The sequence below is a fragment of the Moschus berezovskii genome, chromosome 17 (genome assembly GCF_049115385.1).
Source record: "Moschus berezovskii isolate FMDL1 chromosome 17, NW_MosBer_1.0, whole genome shotgun sequence".
Taxonomy (NCBI): domain Eukaryota; kingdom Metazoa; phylum Chordata; class Mammalia; order Artiodactyla; family Moschidae; genus Moschus; species Moschus berezovskii.
Window position 1 is genome coordinate 7157338 of NC_142476.1, and position 20130 is coordinate 7177467.

At 42.1% G+C, this 20130-nt stretch overlaps 1 pseudogene; it reads left to right on the forward strand.

Moving 5' to 3' along the window:
- The first annotated feature begins 337 nt into the window (after positions 1-337).
- On the forward strand, positions 338-1691 carry LOC129551008 (protein IMPACT pseudogene; annotated as a pseudogene).
- Positions 1692-20130: the final 18439 nt, after the last annotated feature.

Here is a 20130-nt window from a genome sequence, read left to right on the forward strand (position 1 = left end):
AGATCCCTGGAGTAGGAAATGTCAAACTGCTGCAGTATTCTTGCCTGGAAAATTCAATGGACAGAAGAGCCTGGTGGGCTACAGTCCACTGGGTCACAGAGTTGTACGTGACTGAGTGACTAAGCATGCACCCATGTACGTTTTTGCATTTAGGCATTATTTCGGGGGGGTTGTTTCCAAAGCAATTTTTAAAACATAGAGTACTCGAGAAAGAATGATTTTTGAGACATAGAGGAGAGTGAAAAAGTTGGCTTAAAGCTCAACATTAAGAAGACTAAGATCTCCCTGCGCTCCGGACCTGGGCAGGCGGTGGCCTCCCGGCAGCTCCCGGGGCCACATGGCTGAGGGGGACGCAGGCAGCGACCAGAGGCAGAATGAGGAAATTGAAGCAATGGCTGCTATATATGGGGAGGAGTGGTGTGTCATTGATGACTGCGCCAGAATATTTTGTATTTGAATTAGCGACGATATAGATGACCCCAAGTGGACACTTTGCTTACAGAAATAGAAGAATTACCTCCAATTGATCATGGCATTCCTATTACAGACCGAAGAAGTACTTTTCAGGCACACTTGGCTCCAGTAGTTTGTCCCAAACAGGTGAAAATGGTTCTTGCCAAATTGTATGAGAATAAGAAAATTGCTAGTGCCACCCACAACATCTATGCGTACCGAATATACTGTGAGGATAAGCAGACCTTCTTACAGTACTGTGAGGATGACGGGGAAACAGCAGCTGGTGGGCGTCTTCTCCATCTCATGGAGATTTTGAATGTGAGAAATGTCATGGTGGTAGTATCACGCTGGTATGGAGGGATTCTGCTAGGACCAGATCGCTTCAAACATATCGACAAGTGTGCCAGAAACATTCTAGTGGAGAAGAACTACACAAATTCACCAGAGGAATCATCTAAGGCTTTGGGAAAGAACAAAAAAGTAAGAAAAGACAAGAAGAGGAGTGAACATTAACATCTGAAACTATATGAAAGGTTAATTTGCCTATAATTGTATACAAATTCCACAGTCATCCAAGAATATATTGTGCAGAGAGAGAATCCTGGACTGTTCAAGTCAGCCAATTCATTGTGAACACCAGGATATCTTTTGTTCTTTGGTTATATCATCGGCCAAAATAGAGAACTTGTGATATTTTCATGTGTGTTTCAGGCTGATTCAGAAGGATTAATTTGAAGTTAATCACCACTGCATCTAATTTTAGAAAGGTAAGTTGCCCAGGGCAGTACCTGAGTTAACTGTCCATTTCATTACATGTCAAGTGCCTTTGTTAGGTGGGGAAGAAGTGTCTCTAGAGGAATATAAATACCTGATTTCTCGTCATTGGGATTCTCATTTTGTTAAGTGAGTATTACCTTTTACTGCTCTTTATGGTTTATTGGAGTAGGAGCTCATTGAAGATTGATCTTCAAGAGTTTCTTCTTTGATTTTTAGTTCATAAGTCTGTCACCTTTCATTTTATAGTGTTCATCATGGAGTAATGGATTAAGTGAAAATCCAAGAGTATACACCTGCAGTTAATGTGCTGAAGTGATAATTCATCTAACAGATTTGTTAGCATAAGTGTTATGCCTCAATTTTCTGTTGCAAATTGGTGTTTGTGAATTTTCAAAGTGATTTTCTAGTCTCTACTTTTTTGTTTAATTCTTGTACTGTGAAGCAATAAATATGGTGTGCCAGTAAAAAAAAAAAAAAGAAAACTAAGATCATGGCATCTGGTCCCATCACTTCATGGGAAATAGTTGGGGAAACAGTGGAAACAGTGTCAGACTTTATTTTGGGGGGCTCCAAAATCACTGCAGATGGTGATTGCAGCCATGAAATTAAAAGACGCTTACTCCTTGGAAGGAAAGTTATGACCAACATAGATAGCCTATTAAAAAGCAGAGACATTACTTTGCCAACAAATGTCCGTCTAGTCAAGGCTATGGTTTTTCCAGTGGCCGTGTATGGATGTGAGAGTTGGACTGTGAAGAAGCTGAGCGCCAAAGAATTGATGCTTTTGAACTGTGGTGTTGGAGAAGACTCTTGAGAGTCCCTTGGACTGCAAGGAGATCCAACCAGCCCATCCTGAAGGAGATCAGTCCTGGGTGTTCATTGGAAGGACTGATGCTGAAGCTGAAACTCCAGTACTTTGGCCACCTCATGCGAAGAGCTGACTCATTGGAAAAGACCCTGATGCTGGGAGGGATTGGGAGCAGGAGGAGAAGGGGACGACAGAGGATGAGATGGCTGGATGGCATCACCGACTCGATGCACATGAGTTTGAGTGAACTCCGGGAGTTGGTGATGGACAGGGAGGTCTGGAGTGCTGCAATTCATGGGGTCGCAAAGAGTTGGACACAACTGAGCAGCTGAACTGAACTGAACTGAACTGAAGATCAAATTATGGTTTGGCTTCTCCCTAGCAGTTTGATCTTTGCCAATGGTTTATCCTTTCTAAAACTCTTACATTCTCTAAGATATGGAGGTAATATCGACCTCACTGGGCTTCTGTGAGAAATGATTGAGATAACATATGTAATATGCTTCACAGTGTTTTGAAATTTTCCAATAAATTGTAGATATTAGTCCAAAACAAAGAAAAAAAAATCAGTCTCAGACAGAAGTGAGAGTTTGGGTTTCCCTGAAAGGGATTGCTATGTACCCTGGAGACACAGATTTAAACATCTGGGGTCCTGGCCCCTATTAAGTTAAATTTAATTTTGCTTATGAAAATTTCAGAGCAGAGTGTCCATCCACCAAGAAAAAAAATCCTAATTGCTTTCATTTGCTGACACAGTTACATAAAGGAGAAGTCCACCTTGGCTATATAAAGATTCGATCTTCAGCAGTCTCTGTCTACCACCATTTCTGCCTCTAATGTGGGGCCAGCCCAGCCCCAACTCCAGCTCCTCCTACACTTCTGACCCATCACGTCTTTATTCTGAGCCACCCAGCCACAAAGTCAAAAGTCAGAGGAGCCCAGAGGAGGAGAGGGCCATAGATCTTTGTTCCCTTGGGCCCCCACCCAGCCACACTCAACGGCTGTGATGCAGGGCTCTGCTGTTGACCAGGACTATTGCAATATAGCCACCAAAGCAATCTCTGTCCAAGGAGCTGAGGAAGGTTATTCAAAGGAAGATTAGAAATTTCAAGCTGGGAAAACTATTGTACATAGCAGATGTCCTGGATAAGGAGGCATAGATTATCAACCTAAAAATTAATTTGTTGTTGACAAGTAGGAGCCAAGACCCAAGGGGACCTGCCTGGAAACTGTGCTGTGAGCGCCCTGACTTCCTGCTGTGAGTGCAAGCTTTGCAGCACCACAGATAAGATAGGGGACAAATCTTGGGACTGTTGAGCCCCTGGAGGGGGCCCTGTCGAACCAAGCCTCCTGCTTAACAATCCAAATTTTACACTACAAAACAAACAGCATTAACATGAAATCAAAGCTGCAATTTGCTCCCAGATTGATGATGATATCAGTTTGTGTCCTGGGATTATAAGTGGGAACCCTGAACTGCAATCTTTGAAGTCTCACCCACAGAACGGGGTGCTGCCTGGAACCAGCAATTGGGTTCTCCAATTGGGACTCCAGATGTGCTGTGACCTGGGACTTCCCAGCGCTGATTAAGTCTAGATGTTTGTCAAAACCCAATTTGGTGATGTATCTTCTGCTCTATTTCTTTTAATGTTAGTACATTGAAAGTAAGCTACATGGCTCTCTAATAAATATTGGTATTATTTATTTGTAGAAAACGAGTGGCTTATTTTGTTAACAAATCCTTTGAACCTGAGATGAAAGTGAAAACTTTCGGCAAGACAGTATGATACCTACCTGTCCTTTCTCTTTTCTTGGACTGCTCAAACTAAATATTCAACTGGGCATTTTAAAAAATCTCTTTTCCTCTTCATTGCCTCCCCCAAACTCACATACCCAAAAACTAATGAATTTGAAGATCTCAGGTGAGGCCTGTAGGAAGCCTCAGACACTGGCAATTGGGCAAAAAAGATTTGTAGAGCTGCTCGCAAGCAAAACCTTTTACGTCTCAGAAAGTTACCGTTATCTCCTTCCCTGGGATAGACCTGAAAGGGACTGATCGAAAGTTTCTGTGGAAGAAACCTGTTGTTGGAAACTCTCAGAGCCTCCCAGACTGCGAAAACACCACAGATGACCCACATTCCCAGGGACTTCTGAGCTCAGAGCTGGATGTCTGCGTTGAGGAGAAGGGAAAAGTCAAGTGCAGGGGTTGACAGAGGAGGAATGGAAGCCCTGCCGCCTGCAGGGGGCTTCCTGTTGTGGCTGTAAGAGGGAAGACCAGGCAGGGGACGGGCAGTCTAGATGCAAAATTCTGGGGCTGAGTCAAGATGCTTCTAAACTTCAAAGTCAGGATTTCGAAAAGTACCAGACTCTCAGAGAAATGTTCCATTTTAACTGATGCCTAACGTATCAATACTTCTGGACCCTATGATCAAACCTAGAGCTAGAACCTCCCAGATCGTACAACAGAGGCTGGAGATAAAAGAGGTACACAGGGGACAAGCGCTGGGCTTATTTTGCAGGATGTCACAGTTCCTCTGGTTTTGTGCTGTCTGTCCACAGAACAGCCAAGCCCAGACAGGCTGGATGTTACCATTTTGTTTCTGGAGGACTTGAAGGCAAGAGAATTTCTAGAACCTGCGATTGGGCAACACCCTGGAGTACAGAGCGGTGAAACTGGGGGAGAAAGGCAGGAACATCGGCTTCTGTCTGCAGATGTTGATGTCTGCTTCGTTTGGGTGAACATCTTTGCTCGGCTCAGTGATGTCAGCCCGGCCTAGGAGTCAGGCCCAGCCTGCAGAGAGCCTGTAAATTAAGAGCGGAGACAGAGTTGCCATGAAAGTATTCACTGCATCTAGTCACACTGCCCCACTGCCCTGCTCATCTGCTGCTGCTGCTGCTAAGTCGCTTCAGTCGTGTCTGACTCTGTGTGACCCCATAGACGGCAGCCCACCAGGCTCCCCCGTCCCTGGCATTCTCCAGGCAAGAACACTGGAGTGGGTTGCCATTTCCCTCTCCAATGCATGAAAGTGAAAAGTGAAAGTGAAGTCACTCAGTCGTGTCTGACTCTTCCCGACCCCATGGACTGCAGCCTACCAGACTCCTCCGTCCATGGGATTTTCCAGGCAAGAGTACTGGAGTGGGGTGCCATTGCCTTCTCCATCTACCTCCTTCCATTCCACTGTCCCTCAGGTGACACAGGATTAATGACAGGGAAAAACACCTTGTGACAATCGAGGCAGAGATTGGAGGGATGCAGTAACCAGTCAAGGAGCTCCAAGGGCTACCAACAGCACCACAGGTAAGAGAGGCATGGAACACGGCCTTCAGAGTCTCCAGAAGGAACCCACCCTGCTGACACTTTGGTTTTATATATATATTTTTTTTTTTTTTTAAAGATAAATGTATTTATTTATTTTTGACTGGGCTGAGTCTTTGCTGCTGCGAGGGCTTTTCTCTAGTTGCAGCGAGCAGGCGCTAGTCTGCAGCTGTGGTGTGTGGGCTTCTCATGGCAGTGGCTTGTCTTGTTGTGAGCGTGGGCTCCAGGGCGCCTGCGCTTTAGGAGTTGGACTCAGCTGTGGTGCCCAGGCTCGATAGCTGTGGCCCATGGGTTCAGTGGCTCCCAGTATGGAATCTGGGGTCTTCCCAGACCAGGGATCGAACCTGTGTCTCCTGCATTGGCAGGCGGATTGTTTACTACTAAGCCACCAGAGAAACCCTTAGTATTTTGATTTATTTATTTGGCTGTACCAGGTCTTAGTTGAGGCCTGTGGGGTCTAGTTCCCTGACCAGGGATCAAACCTGGGTCCCCTGCATTGGGAGCACGGAGTCTTAGCCACAGGGAAGTCCTGACACTTTAATTTTAGACTTCTGGTCTCCCAAACTGCCGAGAGAATAAATTTCTGTTGTTTTTAGCCATAGAATTTGGGATAACTTGTTACCACAAACTAATACAAGAGAAACCAATATACGCCCTGTGAAACTAATACAAGAGAAATAAAAATACATCCTCACAGAAAGATCTGTATGCAATGTTCATAGAAACTATTCATAATAGCTCCAAACTGGAAACAGCTCACATGTTCACTGACAGGTGACTGGATAAATGTGGTAAATTCACTCAGTGGACTCATACTCCTTAAGATAAAGAATAAATGACTGAGATATACAGCCATATAGGCAAATCTCAGAAGCAACCTGTTGAGAGAAAGAAGCCAGATATTAAAGAGAACATACTGTAATTCCATTTATATGAAACTCGAGAACAAGCAAGCACCCACTCCAGTGTTCTTGCCTGGGAAATTCCATGGACAGAGGAGTCTGGCGGGCTACAGTCCACACGGTCACATAGATGGACACGACTGAGCATGCGTGCACAGAACAGGCAACGCTAATCTGTGGGAGTTGTCTCTGAGGTGACATCATTAACTGGAAAGGGGCCCAAGGGAACTTTTTGAGGTTATAGAAATAGTCTGTATCTTGACTGGGGTATGTGTTTCACAGGGGTACAAATTGGTCAAAACTCATCAAAACATACACTTAAGATCTGTGCATTTTACTGGGTGTAAAATTTATCTTAAAAACGGTAACTAAAAAAATCCAAAAATGAAAAAAGTGGGGAATATGATTATATGAACTTGAATGTATGAGAGAGTTTGTGTTTCCAGGAAAAAGGCAGAAGAGGGAATTACTTAGGGTCATTTTTCCAAGATCAGATTTCAAGTCTAATCCAAAGTAGTTCAGATAAAGGTTTTATTCCTACCTGTAGGGTTGCCAGATTTAGCAAACAAAGATAGGTGTCCAGTTAAATTTGAATTTCAGATGAAAAATGAATAATTTCTTGTATCACTGTATCCCAAATCTTGCATGAGACGTATTTATACCCTATCTATGACTCTGTCATATAGTGAGAATATGCTAGTAATCTGTGAGGTCCAGCCCAGGAAAGGCAGGTAAAGCCAGAGAAAAAAAGGACTATCCTAGGAAAGTGAGTGGAAACTGTTCAATTCCTATAGTAGGTATAAGTTCAATGACTGATTGAATTTGTGAGAGCTGATTCTTGGTGACTAAAAAACAAAAAGGGGCTAGGGCATGCAGGTAACGGTGTGTGGATGGATCTGAATCCTCTGTGCACCTAGCAATGGGCTTTGCATATAAAAGACACTTGAAAAAAAATATGATTTTGGTGCACATAATCCGGAGGACAGGAAGCAGAAACTATGGGTTTGGGATCACAGTCACATTTATGCTATTTCCTGCAAAGCTTAGGCAGTCTACAAGGAAAGCTATTTGTTTAAACAGAGACTACATGAGAGAAGACAATGCTTGCCTTCTAATCACCAAATCCCAGGGAAAACAAAAATGTTCTCATCGCTTCTTTAGAGGTCAGCGTTAAAAAGTCATATTTCCTTTCCATTACTCTCTAGTTCCCAGGGCCATGGTGCTTCTGGGAATGTTGGTGTGAGGACACACTGCTCTTCAGTGAGCTTCTTTTTTTCTATTTTTGGCTACACAGCACAGCTTGTGGGACATTAGTTCCCCAACCAGGGATCTGCAGCGAAAACACCAAGCCCTAACCACTGGACTGCCAGGGAATTTCCTCAGTGAGCCTTTCTTAACCTTCATACTCAGTAGGGTGAAGGAGCACAAACCAAATTATAGATGGAGTTTTCTAAAGTTATCGTTTTCCTTATTGAGAACTGTGATTTCCCGATTCACTTGTGCTTTCTGCATCCAAGAAGGACAGCAGATGTAAAAGGCTCAGGGAGGGAGCAAGCCCTGGGGCTCTGGACAGCGGAGAAACCCACCAGGAGCTCAGAAGCCTGAAGAAAACAGGCTGCTTTCCAGGGCCCGCCGGAAGTATACTTTGTGATCTCTGTGGCTCCTTGAGGGGCCTTACTGCAGAAAGACTGTTTCTTCACAAGCAAGACCGGGCTTTTGTCTTAAAAAGCAAGCAAACAAATAAAAGTGAAGACTCCCCTGCATCAGGTGACTAGCAAGTACAATTTTGAAGGGAGGAGTGGATTTTAAGACAGAGATTTCCATTTATCAGGGAATGGTTTCTAAAATTCTGGCGACATTGTTATCTTTACTGAGAGCCTCCTATGTGCCTGGTATTGTACTTGATGTGGGGATATGAAGATTATCAATAAAACAAAGTTCCTGTCTTAGGGAGTGAGGCAGACCCATGAATGCATCGTTATAATCAAAGCCAGTGGAAGTACCTGGGATTCCTTCAAACCTAGATATGTGCTTATCTGTTTAGAGGAGAGAGGGACTGAGCTGGTCAGGGAAAACGGCAGAGAAGATCTCCAGGTTTGAGACCTCAAATCTCTGCAGACAACAGTACCCAGCGTCCTTAGAAGGCAATTTTGACATCATCAGTTTTTCTGAATGTTTCTTGGGAATCTTACACTTGTCTTCTCACTGTCCCCACAAGGCACTTATCCAAGTATTTCTTCCAGGCACATATGGTTGTCTCCACTGGAGAAATCCAGATATAAACAGTATTCTCATTCATACATTTTCAGTTAATTTTAACTCTCCTAGTGGATTAACTCCCTGGGAAAATGTTTGACTACAACTTCCCTTAATCCAGCTTTTATTATGATACAAAGACATACATGAAATGAGAGGATTATGAACACTGAGACATATCGATTGGGCTTTAGTGTTGGGATTAAATTGTCTCGCGTGGGAAATACTTCACAAATTGTTTTACAGAGCGTGGGAGGGAGGTGCATTTTTGATGGAGAGGGCCCCCTGCCTGCCTCATTCAGGTAACGAACGAGATGCATTGCAAAGCCTGGGATCTAGACATTTGAGATCTGGGAAGGTGAAGATTTCCAGTAGCCAGGTGACCCAGTGTGAATTTTCAGGATTGAAGTGACATCAGAAAATCTGATCTCCATGTCCAGCTGTAGCAAATATCAGTGGGTTTTGCTGCCCAACATCCATTCATCCCTTTCCTGGAACCTGCTCTAGCAGTTTGTCTCTGGAGAATTGCTGTCTCCCTAACTCCATGTCCAATGTACTTCAGATGACACTGCTTTTGGCTCCAGGTGGCTCCAGCCTGACCAATTACAGCATTGCATCTTCCTAGTCAGAGATTTGGTTCAAGAATGGAGCCAATCGAAGCCAACAATATATAGTTAGACTTCATGGAGACAACTGAGAGAGAGCTTTTCCACTAAGTTCATCCTGGAAGTGCCAGGAGGCAGCCTGAGAATGAAGCCAGTGTGGAGACAAGCAATGAGGAGGGAACAGGTACATGCCATGCCTGAAGTTAGCCCTATTGCTTTTAAAAATTATTTTCAAATGTTTATAAGACATTTTCTTTAAGCAGTTCTAGTTGGGTTTTTTTATATATTTGCAATAGAAAAGGTCCTGACCTGTACACTAGGTGACAGAGAGCAAGTTTCCTTGGCCCAGGTGCCGTGAATGGAGCTGGTTTAGTGGGCTTCAGAGCTCCAGGTAACTCAGTAGGACTTGGTCTCCAAGGTCTACACTAGTGAGTTCCAAACTTGATTGATGAACAACAGCCACCACAACCATATTAATGGAGCTCCTTAGCAAGAAATTCTTGATCACTCTATCTAGAGAAATGGAGGATAGGCAGGAATTGATATTTTTCAAAAGTACCCATAACATTTATCTGTTGCAACACCCCAAGATTTAGTAGCTTAAAATAACAATAACTGTGTTTGTTCACGGTCCTCAAGGGGCTGCTGACCTGGTTTTCCTGTTCCCTTTGCTTGGGATCCTGATGGGGCTGCTATCATCTGTCAACTCATTTCCTCTCTTGCTAGCAGTTGATATTGGCTGAGGGTTCTCCACTAATCTAGCTCAGATTTGTCCACATGGTGGCAGCATCTGAATAAGAGAGAGCAAGAAGGAAGGAAGAAAAGGAGAAAAGAAAGAAACTGTGAGGTCTCTGAGGCCTAAACTCATAACCACACAAGACCAATTTTGTTGCATTCTATTGGTCACAGCAAGTCACATGGCTCGCCAGAGTCAGGAGCCGGGAAACTACTCTTCACCTCCTAATGGGAGCAGCTGCAAAGAATATGTGGCTGTGTTTAATTTACCACAGTACTCAAGCTTCTTAAGCTTTAATGTAACAAATTACCAAAAATTTAATGGGTTAGAACAGATGTAATATCTTACAGTTCTGAAGGCAGAAGTCCTAAAGTCAAATTATTGGCAGAGCTGTGTTCTTTCTGAAGGCTTTATGGGAATCTGTTTCCTTGCTTTTTTCAGCTTCTAGAGGCCACTTTTATGGCTTGATTTGTGACCCCTTCCTCGAGCTTTAAGACTGGAAACAAGCATCGCATATCCCACCCCTCCCCCCAACTTCTGCTTCTGTTGTTACACCTTCTTTTCTGACCCTCCTGCCTCCCTCTTCCATATTATAAGATGCCTGTGATTACACTGGGCCCATCCTGATCATTTAGGATAATCTCCCTAATTTAAGATCCTTAATAGCATTTCAAAGTCTCTTTTGCCACATAAGGTGACTTACTGACAGGTTCTGGGGATCAGGACACGGACATATTTGGAAGACGGTATTCTGTCCACCACATTTGGGAATTTTATACCAAGGGAAACTGTCACACAATTCAAAGGATCCAGTGATCTAGTTTGGGTTACCTTGATTCATGGGGTCGCGGAGAGTCGGACACGACTGAGCGACTGAACTGAACTGAACTGAACTGACAGGCTCTGAGTGGTCAGGCAGTCAAAGGACTAAGCTTTAGAATAGGTTTGGATTCTAATTCACCGCTGCGGGGGGGGGGAAGAAACATACTGTGATAGTTGTGATTAAGTTTTTTGGGGGCAAAATGAAGACTATATCCCAGGAGGGAGCTTCTGTGATAACTCTGAGGGACTGCTCCGAAGTGGTAAGGGGGGAGATGAGCATATATATGATGATGGTAAAGAGGGATACATGTAATCAAGTACACGTTTTGGCAGAAGTTTGCTGTCAGTCACAAGAAACATGTGTTTCCATTAATGATTTTAGTGCTTTTGAGAAGATATGAGAAGATGCAAGACATTGGGCTTGTAAAACCTTGTCCCGAAAATATCTAACTAAATGAATGTCTGTTCTGCCAGTTTTTCTCAGAGCAGAGTGCCTCACCCCTGATTTCCACCCTGAACCCCTTTCAGGGTGAGCTGCAGGGCAGCAACTACAGTGGCTTCATTCTTGCAGGGCCAGATGGCAAGTGATAAGTTTTAGTTGGCAGTGTCCAATCCACGGCCGTAAACTTGACCATGGTTTGGGAGACATTTAGTGACTATTTTGTCCCACGGTGTTAAGGAACGGTTATTCCTAGGTCAGGTGAGGCTCTCATCAACAGGCAGCTCAGTGTGCCATCACCAGGCCAGGCCCTACTAATAGAGCCAAATGCCTCTGAATCCCAAGACAGTCTTGCTAGTCTACTGTGGTCCAGGACACGATACCCTCTTGCTGCCTTCTCCCACACCTAGAGTCACACTGTATAACCACTGATCTGGTATAGAACTATCTGCCAACTGCTTCCAGTCACCTAGTCATCATTTTATCAAACACTCAGTCACACACATTTGGTAGTGCAAAAAACAACAATCTTGTAAAACAGGAAAAATACAAATGATGGTAGTATTAGTAAGGTTACAAGTAAGAATTTAAGCCAAGAACTTCTATTAAGTGTAGCCAGTATATTCCCAGGTCATCTGACTTAGTCTGTTCTGTGCCAATCCTTATTTTCAAGGGAAGTTATATACTGGCATTGCTCATAAGGCACCCAACCCAATTCCCTACTGGTGTTAACTGGTTATCCTTTGTATGATTTAATTGTTCCTGACATAAAGGAGCCTTTAAACTTAAATGTCCATAGCCTGGTATTAACCACATAAATATATACCACAATTGTGGGAGGTTCCTTCTAATAAAAACAGGAGGTAATAGTTTTTGACAGAGATTTGACTCCGTATTCTGATTGGGCTTGGGTGATCGTGAAAGAAAATTCATTTTTATAGTAGGAGTTAGAGCAGTTATTATTAATTGGCCAGGTGACAGGGTCTTACTTAGTAATATCAATAGTGGCCTAAAGAGAACTATAATTTCTTTCTTCTATAAAAAACTTTCCTGAGGGTCACCAAGTTGGAACCTTCAAGTGGAGAAATCCACCAAAGTAGGGTATAAGTAGTTTACCACAAGCCGAACAATTAGGTTAAATTTAAACTCTGCACAAGACTGAAATATGTTTGGCTCCTAAGCAAAGGTATGAGCAAGTATCAGAGCAACTGGTCTCCAGGCCTGGTCCAGAACGTCGGGTCAGCGTCTGCTTCAGACATCAGCTCCTCTCATTCTGGTCTGGTAACTTCTCCTCCGCCTGAGTCCTGTTTTAAGGTGATTGTAAGGTCAGCAGTCCTTTCTATAGGCCAGTCCAGTGCAGGGGCCCTTTCTAAGTGGAAACATTAGTCCAAGAGGCAATTTCCTTCAGTTTCACTGTGTCTGAGCTAGGTAAGAGTACAGAGTACCTGACAAAGGTCTTTCTGCCTAGGTTGGAGATAGTCCATTCAGTTCAGTTCAGCTGCTCAGTCGTGTCCGACTCTTTGTGACCCCATGAACCGCAGCACACCAGGCCTCCCTGTCCATCACCAACTCCCGGAGTCTACCCAAACCCATGTCCATTGAGTCGGTGATGCCATCCAGCCATCTCATCCTCTGTCATCCTCTTCTTCTCCTGCCCTCAATCTTTCCCAGCATCAGGGTCTTTTCAAATGAGTCAGCCCTTCGCATCAGGTGGCCAAAGTACTGGAGTTTCAACTTCAACATCAGTCCTTCCAATGAACACCCAGGACTGATCTCCTTTAGAATGGACTGGTTGGATCTCCTTGCAGTCCAAGGGACTCTCAAGAGTCTTCTCCAACACCACAGTTCAAAAGCATCAATTCTTCAGCGATCAGCTTTCTTTATAGTCCAACCCTCACATCCATACCTGACCACTGGAAAAACCATAGCCTTGACTAGAAGGACCTTGGTTGGCAAAGTAATGTCTCTGCTTTTTAATATGCTGTCTAGGTTGGTCATACTTTCCTTCCAAGGAGTAAGTGTCTTTTAATTTCATGGCTGTAATCAGCATCTGCAGTGATTTTGGAGCCCTAAAAATAAAGTCAGCCACCGTTTCCACTGTTTCCCCATCTATTTGCCATGAAGTGATGGGGCCAGATGCCATGATCTTTGTTTTCTGAATGTTGAGCTTCAAGCCAACTCTTTCACTTTCATCAAGGGGCTTTTTAGTTCCTCTTCACTTTCTACCATAAGGGTGGTGTCATCTGCATGTCGGAGGTTATTGATATTTCTCCCGGCAATCTTGATTCCAGCTTGTGCTTCTTCCAGCCCAGAGTTCCTCATGATGTACTCTGCATATAAATTAAATAAGCAAGGTGACAGTATACAGCCTTGACATACTCCTTTTCCTATTTGGAACCAGTCTGTTGTTCCATGTCCAGTTCTAACTGTTGCTTCCTGACCTGCATACAGGTTTCTCAGGAGGCAGGTCAGGTGGTCTGGTATTCCCATCTCTTTCAGAATGTTCCACAGTTTATTGTGATCCACACAGTCAAAGACTTTGGCACAGTCAATGAAGTGGAAATAGACATTTTCTGGCACTCTCTTGCTTTTTCAATGATGTCTTTCCCAGCATGCATTATCTCTGGCTGCAGGTCATGATGCATCTGATCTTCATCCAAAGATAGATTACTGAGATAAGCTTCAGAAACAAGTTAGACTATCTTGTTTATTATTCAATTAAATTTTACAATAATATAATATAACAGTAAGGAACTGACTTGGAACTGAGTCTTAGGCAGTAAATACAGACATAAATTAACAAAACCAAAATTTTTAAATTTTTTTTTTATTGAAGGATAGCTGCTTTACAGAATTTTGCTGTTTTCTCTCAAACCTCAGCATGAATCAGCCATAGGTATACAAACACCCCCTCTCTTTTGAACCTCCCTCCCAACTCCCTCCCCACCCCTCCCCTCTAGGTTGACACAGAGCCCTGTTTCCTGGGCCATGCAGCAAATCCCCGCCGGCTGTCTGTTTCACACGCGGTGACGTAAGTCTCCGTGTTACTCTCTGCACATCGCACCCTCTCCTCCCCGCTCCCCACGTCCATGAGTCTGTTCTCTGTGTCTGCTTCTGTACTGCTGCCCTGAAAATACATTCTTCAGTCCCTTTTTTCCAGACTCCATACATATGTGTTAGAATACGATATTTATCTTTCTCTTTCTGACTCACTTCACTCTGTATAATAGGCTCTGGGTTCATCCACCTCATCCGAACTGACTCAGATGCATTCCTTTTTGTAGCTGAGTAATACTCCATTGTGTATATGTACCACAGCTTCTTTATCCATTCATCTGTCATGGAATCCAGGTTGCTTCCATGTTCTAGCTGTTGTAAATAGTGCTGCCATGAACAGTGGGATACATGTGACTTTTTCAATTTTGGTTTCCTCAGGGTATATGCCCAGGAGTGGGATTGCTGGGTCATATGGTGTCTTTATTCCTAGTTTTTAAGGAATCTCCACACCGTCTTCCATAGTGGCTGCATCAGTTTACGTTCCCACCAGCAGTGCAAGAGTGTTCCTCTTCTCCACACCCTCTCTAGCATTTATTGTTTGTAGACTTTCTGATGGTGGCTATTCTGACCGGTGTGAGGTGATATCTCACTGTAGTTTTGATTTGCATTTCTCTAATAATGAGCAATGTTGAGCATCTTTTCATGTGTTTGTTAGCCATTCTATGCCTTATTGGAGAAATGTCTGTTTAGGCCTTTTCCCACTTTTTGATTGGGTTGTTTGTTTTTCTGGCATTGAGCTGTATGAGCTGCTTGTATGTTTTGGAAATAATCCTTTGTCAGTTGTTTCATTTGCTATTATTTTTCCCATTCTGAAGGTTGTCTTTTCACCTTGCTTATAGTTTCCTTTGCTATGCAAAAGCTTTTGAGTTTAATCAGGTCCCACTAGTTTACTTTTGTTTTTATTTCTGTTACTCTAGGAGGTGATTCACAGAGGATCTTGCTTTGATTTACATCATCGAGTGCTCTGCCTATGTTTTCCTCTAAGAGCGTTATAGTTTCTGGTCTTACACTTAGGTCTTTAATTCATTTTGAGTTTATTTTTGTGTATGGTGTTAGGAAGTGTTCTCATTTCATTATTCTACGTAGCTGTCCAGTTTTCCCAGCACCATCTATTGAAGAGGCTGTCTTTGCCCCATTGTATGTTCTTGTCTCCTTTGTCAAAAATATGGTACCTATAGAAGCATGGGTCTATTTCTGGGCTTTCTGTCTTGTTCCACTGATCTTTTCTTCTGTTTCTGTGCCAGTGCTATACTGTCTTGATGACTGTAGCTTTGAGTATAAGCTGAATTCAGGAAGGTTGATTCTTCCAACTCCATTCTTCTTTCTCAAGACCGCTTTAGCTATTCGGGGTCTTTTGTGTTTCCATATGAATTGTGAAACTTTTTGTTCTGACACTGTGACAAATGCCATTGGTGATGTGATAGGGATTGCACTGACTCTGTAGACTGCGTTTGGCAGTATAGCCATTCTCACAATATCGATGCTTCCCACCCAGGAACATGGAATAGCTCTCCATCTGTTTATGCCGTCTTTGATTTCTTTCATTAGTGTCTTATAATTTTCTGTGTACAGTTCTTTTGTCTCCTTAAGTAAGTTCATTCCGAGGTATTTAATTCTTTTTGTTGCAATGATGAATGGGATTGATTCCTTAATTTCTCTTTCTGATTTTTCATTGTTAGTATATAGAAATGCAAGTGATTTCTGTGTATTGATTTTGTATCCTGCAACTTTGCTAAATTCACTGATTAGCTCTAGTAATTTTCTGATACTATCTTTAGGGTTTTCTATGTACAGTATGTCATCTGCAAACAGTGAGAGCTTTACTTCCTTCTTGATCTGGATTCCTTGTATTTCATTTTCTTATCTGATTGCTGTAGCTAGGACTTCCAGAACTATGTTGAATAATAGTGGTGAAAGTAGACACCCTTGTCTTGTTCCTGATCTTAGGGGGAATGCTTTCAGTTTTTCACCATTGAGAATAATGTTTGCTGTAGGCTTATCATATACGGCCTTTACTAGGTTGAGGCAGGTTCCTTCTATGCCCATTTTTTGAAGAGTTTTAATCATAAATGGGTGTTAAATTTTGTCAAAGGCTTTTTATGCATCTATTGAGATTATCATATGGTTTTTATGATTCAATTTGTTAATATGGTGTATCACATTGATTGATTCGCATATATTGAAGAATACTTACATCCCTGGAATAAACCCAACTTGATCATGGTGTGTGAGGTTTTTGATGTGTTGCTGAATTCTGTTTGCTAAAATTTTGTTGAGAATTTTTGCATCTATGTTCATCAGTGATATTGGCCTATAGTTTTCTTTTTTTTGTATTGTCATCCGTTAACAAAACCAGAATTTAAACCTCATCTTTCCTCTCTATAATTGCCCTCATTTTTACAAAATATAGCTAAATTAAGACTAATTTGTTTATATATTAAATCTGCTTTTAATAAACTTGGCCTGATTTATATAAGTGTAATTGATGTAATAGGCTCTTTTAAATTGACTGTTAGGAAATTTTCATAAAGAATCTCAGACTGAACTTTTTTAAAGGTCTTTCAGGGCAAGGAAAGCCATGCCAAAGGCTTGTCACAGATTTTACTTTACAGATTTGGGTGAATTCCTCCCTTTTCAAGGTTCCCAAAATATCACAAGCCAGGAGGTTGCCTTCCTCATTCACCTGATAAGACTATTGGGAACCTATGTGTTTCCAGTTTCTGGAGCACTCAGATAAGGAGAAAAGATAAATATTTCAATTCTGTTTACAAAGGTATACCTTACCAAATTGCTGTAAGGCACAATTAACTAGAAGGGAAAGGTTTGCTTATAGTTAGAAAACACAGATTAAAAGCAGTAATGCTTTAGATAGAAACCATAAAAATTATAACCACATTTACCGGTTCACTGAGTTGGACACGACTGAAGTGACTTAGCAGCAACAGCAGCAATTTCTATGTAAATAATCACTTCTACCAATAGCTTTATGAAGCCATCAAGTTTTTGCCTAGAAATTTTTAAATTCTTACCCACTTTGGCAGTGTGATCTGAAAGTTATCAGAAACCTATACTTGTCAAAAAGTCCTTGCTATGAATCTTTGTGAAGAGGAAGCATTTTTGCAAAGGCATAAGTGTAAAACAATAACTGTCTATAAATGACAAAACACTTAAGAAGGCACAGTTAAAAACCTGCTTACAGTGCAATAGACAAAGAAACTTCGTTACTACTGTGACATTTTAACATTTTCAGGTAATAACCAGAATTATGACTGATAAATTTTACCAGGACATACCAGATTTTAAAGAATTCCATGCAATTTCTAGGATATGTATAGTAATAACATTTACCCATAATACAACCTAAGGTTTATTACTCATTTGACAGTGAAAGTGAAGTCGCTCAGTCGAGTCTGACTCTTTGTGACCCCATAGACTGTAGTCGACCAGGCTCCTCTGTCCATGGGATTTTCCAGGCAATAGTACTGGAGTGGATTGCCATTTCCTTCTCCAGGGGATCTTCCCAACCCAGGGCTTGAACCCGGGTCTCCTGCATTGTAGACAGATGCTTTACCATCTGAGCCACCAATACATCCTATGTAGTTTAACATACCAAATGAACCTGATTAGTTTAATATTGCTTTTGGGATGCTTCAGAAGCCCTTCAAAACATCCCAAAGTTTAGCTAGAGGTCAAAGGAACTTCATTAGAATTTGATTTGGGCCATTTGTCAAAAAATTTTTAAAAAGTTTTAAAACACTTGGTCATATGAGATCACATGTCACTGTGAAATAATATTTATCCACTTAACCAGTGACAATAAATATTTCAAAGGCAATTACACAAAGTTATAACAGATTACCAATTAAAGGTAAAAGAAACTTTACAGTTTGTAGCCAAAAGGGGATCAACATATTAAGAAAACTTTGATGCCAACAAAGATAAAAACCAAATCCAGGTTTTGCACCAGCTTATTTATAAAATTTTGCAATAAGGAGTTCATGATCTGAGCCACAGTCAGCTCCTGGTGTTGTTTTTGCTGACTGTATAAAGCATCTCATCTTCGTCTGCAAAAAAATGATTAATCTGATTTTGGTATGCACCATCTGGTGATATCCATATGTAGAGTCTTCTCTTGTGTTGTTGGAAGAGGGTGCTTGCTATCACCAGTGTGTTCTCTTGGCAAAACTCTGTTAGTCTTTTCCCAGCTTCATTTTATACTCCAAGGCCAAATTTGCCTGTTACTTTAGGTATCTCTTGACTTTCTACTTTTGCATTCCAGACCTCTCTGATGAAAAGGACATCTTTTTTTGGTGTTAATTCTAGAAGGTCTTGTAGGTCTTCATGCTGCTGCTGCTAAGTCACTTCAGTCGTGTCCGACTCTGTGTGACCCCATAGATGGCAGCCCACGAGGCTTCCCCATCCCTGGGATTCTCCAGGCAAGAACACTGTAGTGAGTTGCCATTTCCTTCTCCAGTAGATCTTCATAAAACTGTTCAATTTCAGTTACTTCAGCATTAGTGGTTGCGGCATAGACTTGGATTACTATCATACTGAATGGTTTGCTTTGGAAAGAACTGAGATCATTCTGTTGTTTTTGAGATTGCACCCAAGTACTGCATTTCAGACTCTTTTGTTGACTATGAGGGCTACTTCATTTCTTCTAAGGGATTCTTGCCCACAGTAGTAGATATAATTATCATCTGAATTAAATTTGTCCTTTTAAGTCCGTTTTAGTTCACTGATTCCTAAAATGTCGATGTTCACACTTGTCATCTCCTGTTTGACCACTTCCAATTTACCTTGATTCCTGGACCTAACATTCCAGGTTCCTATGCAATACTGTTCTTTATAGCACTGGACTTTACTTTCACCACCAGACATATCCACAACTGGGTGTTGTTTCAGCATTGGCTCAGCCTCTTCATTCCTTCTGGAGCTATTTCTCTGCTCTTCTCCAGTAACATATTGGGTACCTATAACCTAGGGAGTTCATCTTTCAGTGTCATATCTTTTTGCCTTTGCATATTGTTCATGGTGTTCTCAAGGCAAGAATGCTGAAGTGGTTTGCCATTCCCTTCTTCAGTGGACCACGTTTGTCAAAATTCAGATTTAAATTGAAGTAGGGCAACCCATTCCAGTACTCTTGCCTAGAAAATCCCATGGATGGAGGAGCCTGGTAGGCTGCAGTCCATGGGGTCGCTAAGAGTCGGACACGACGGAGCGACTTCACTTTCACTTTTCACTTCCATGCATTGGAGAAGGAAATGGCAACCCACTCCAGTGTTCTTGCCTGGAGAATCCCAGGGACGGGGAAGCCTGGTGGGCTGCCGTCTATGGGGTTGCATAGAGTCGGATATGACTGAAGCGACTTAGCAGCAGCAGCAGCAGCAGGAAAAACCACTAGATCATTCAGGTGTGACCTAAATCAAATCCTCTACAATTATACAGTGGATGTAACAAGTAGATTCAAGGGATTAGATCTGATAGACAGAGTACCTGAAGAGCTATGGACAGAATTTTGTAACACTGAACAGGAGGCGATAATCAAAACCAACCCTGAGAAAAAGAAATGCAGAAAGGCAAAATGACTGTCTGGGGAGGCCTTACAAAGCTTAGAAAAGAACACAAGAAAAAGGCAAAGAAGAAAATGAAAGATATACCTATCTGAATGCAGAGTTCCAAAGAAGAGCAAGGAGAGATAAGAAAGACTTACTTAGTGATCAGTGCAAAGAAGTAGAGGAAAACAATAAAATGGGAAAGACTAGAAATCTCTTCAGGAAAATTAGGGATACTAAGGGAACATGTCATGCAAACATGTCCTTTATTGTTTGATAAAGGACAGAAATGATGTGGACCTAACAGAAGCAGAAGATATTAAGAAGAGGTGGCAAGACTACACAGAAGAACAGTACAAAAAAGATCTTCATGACCCAGATAACCACGATGGCATGATTAC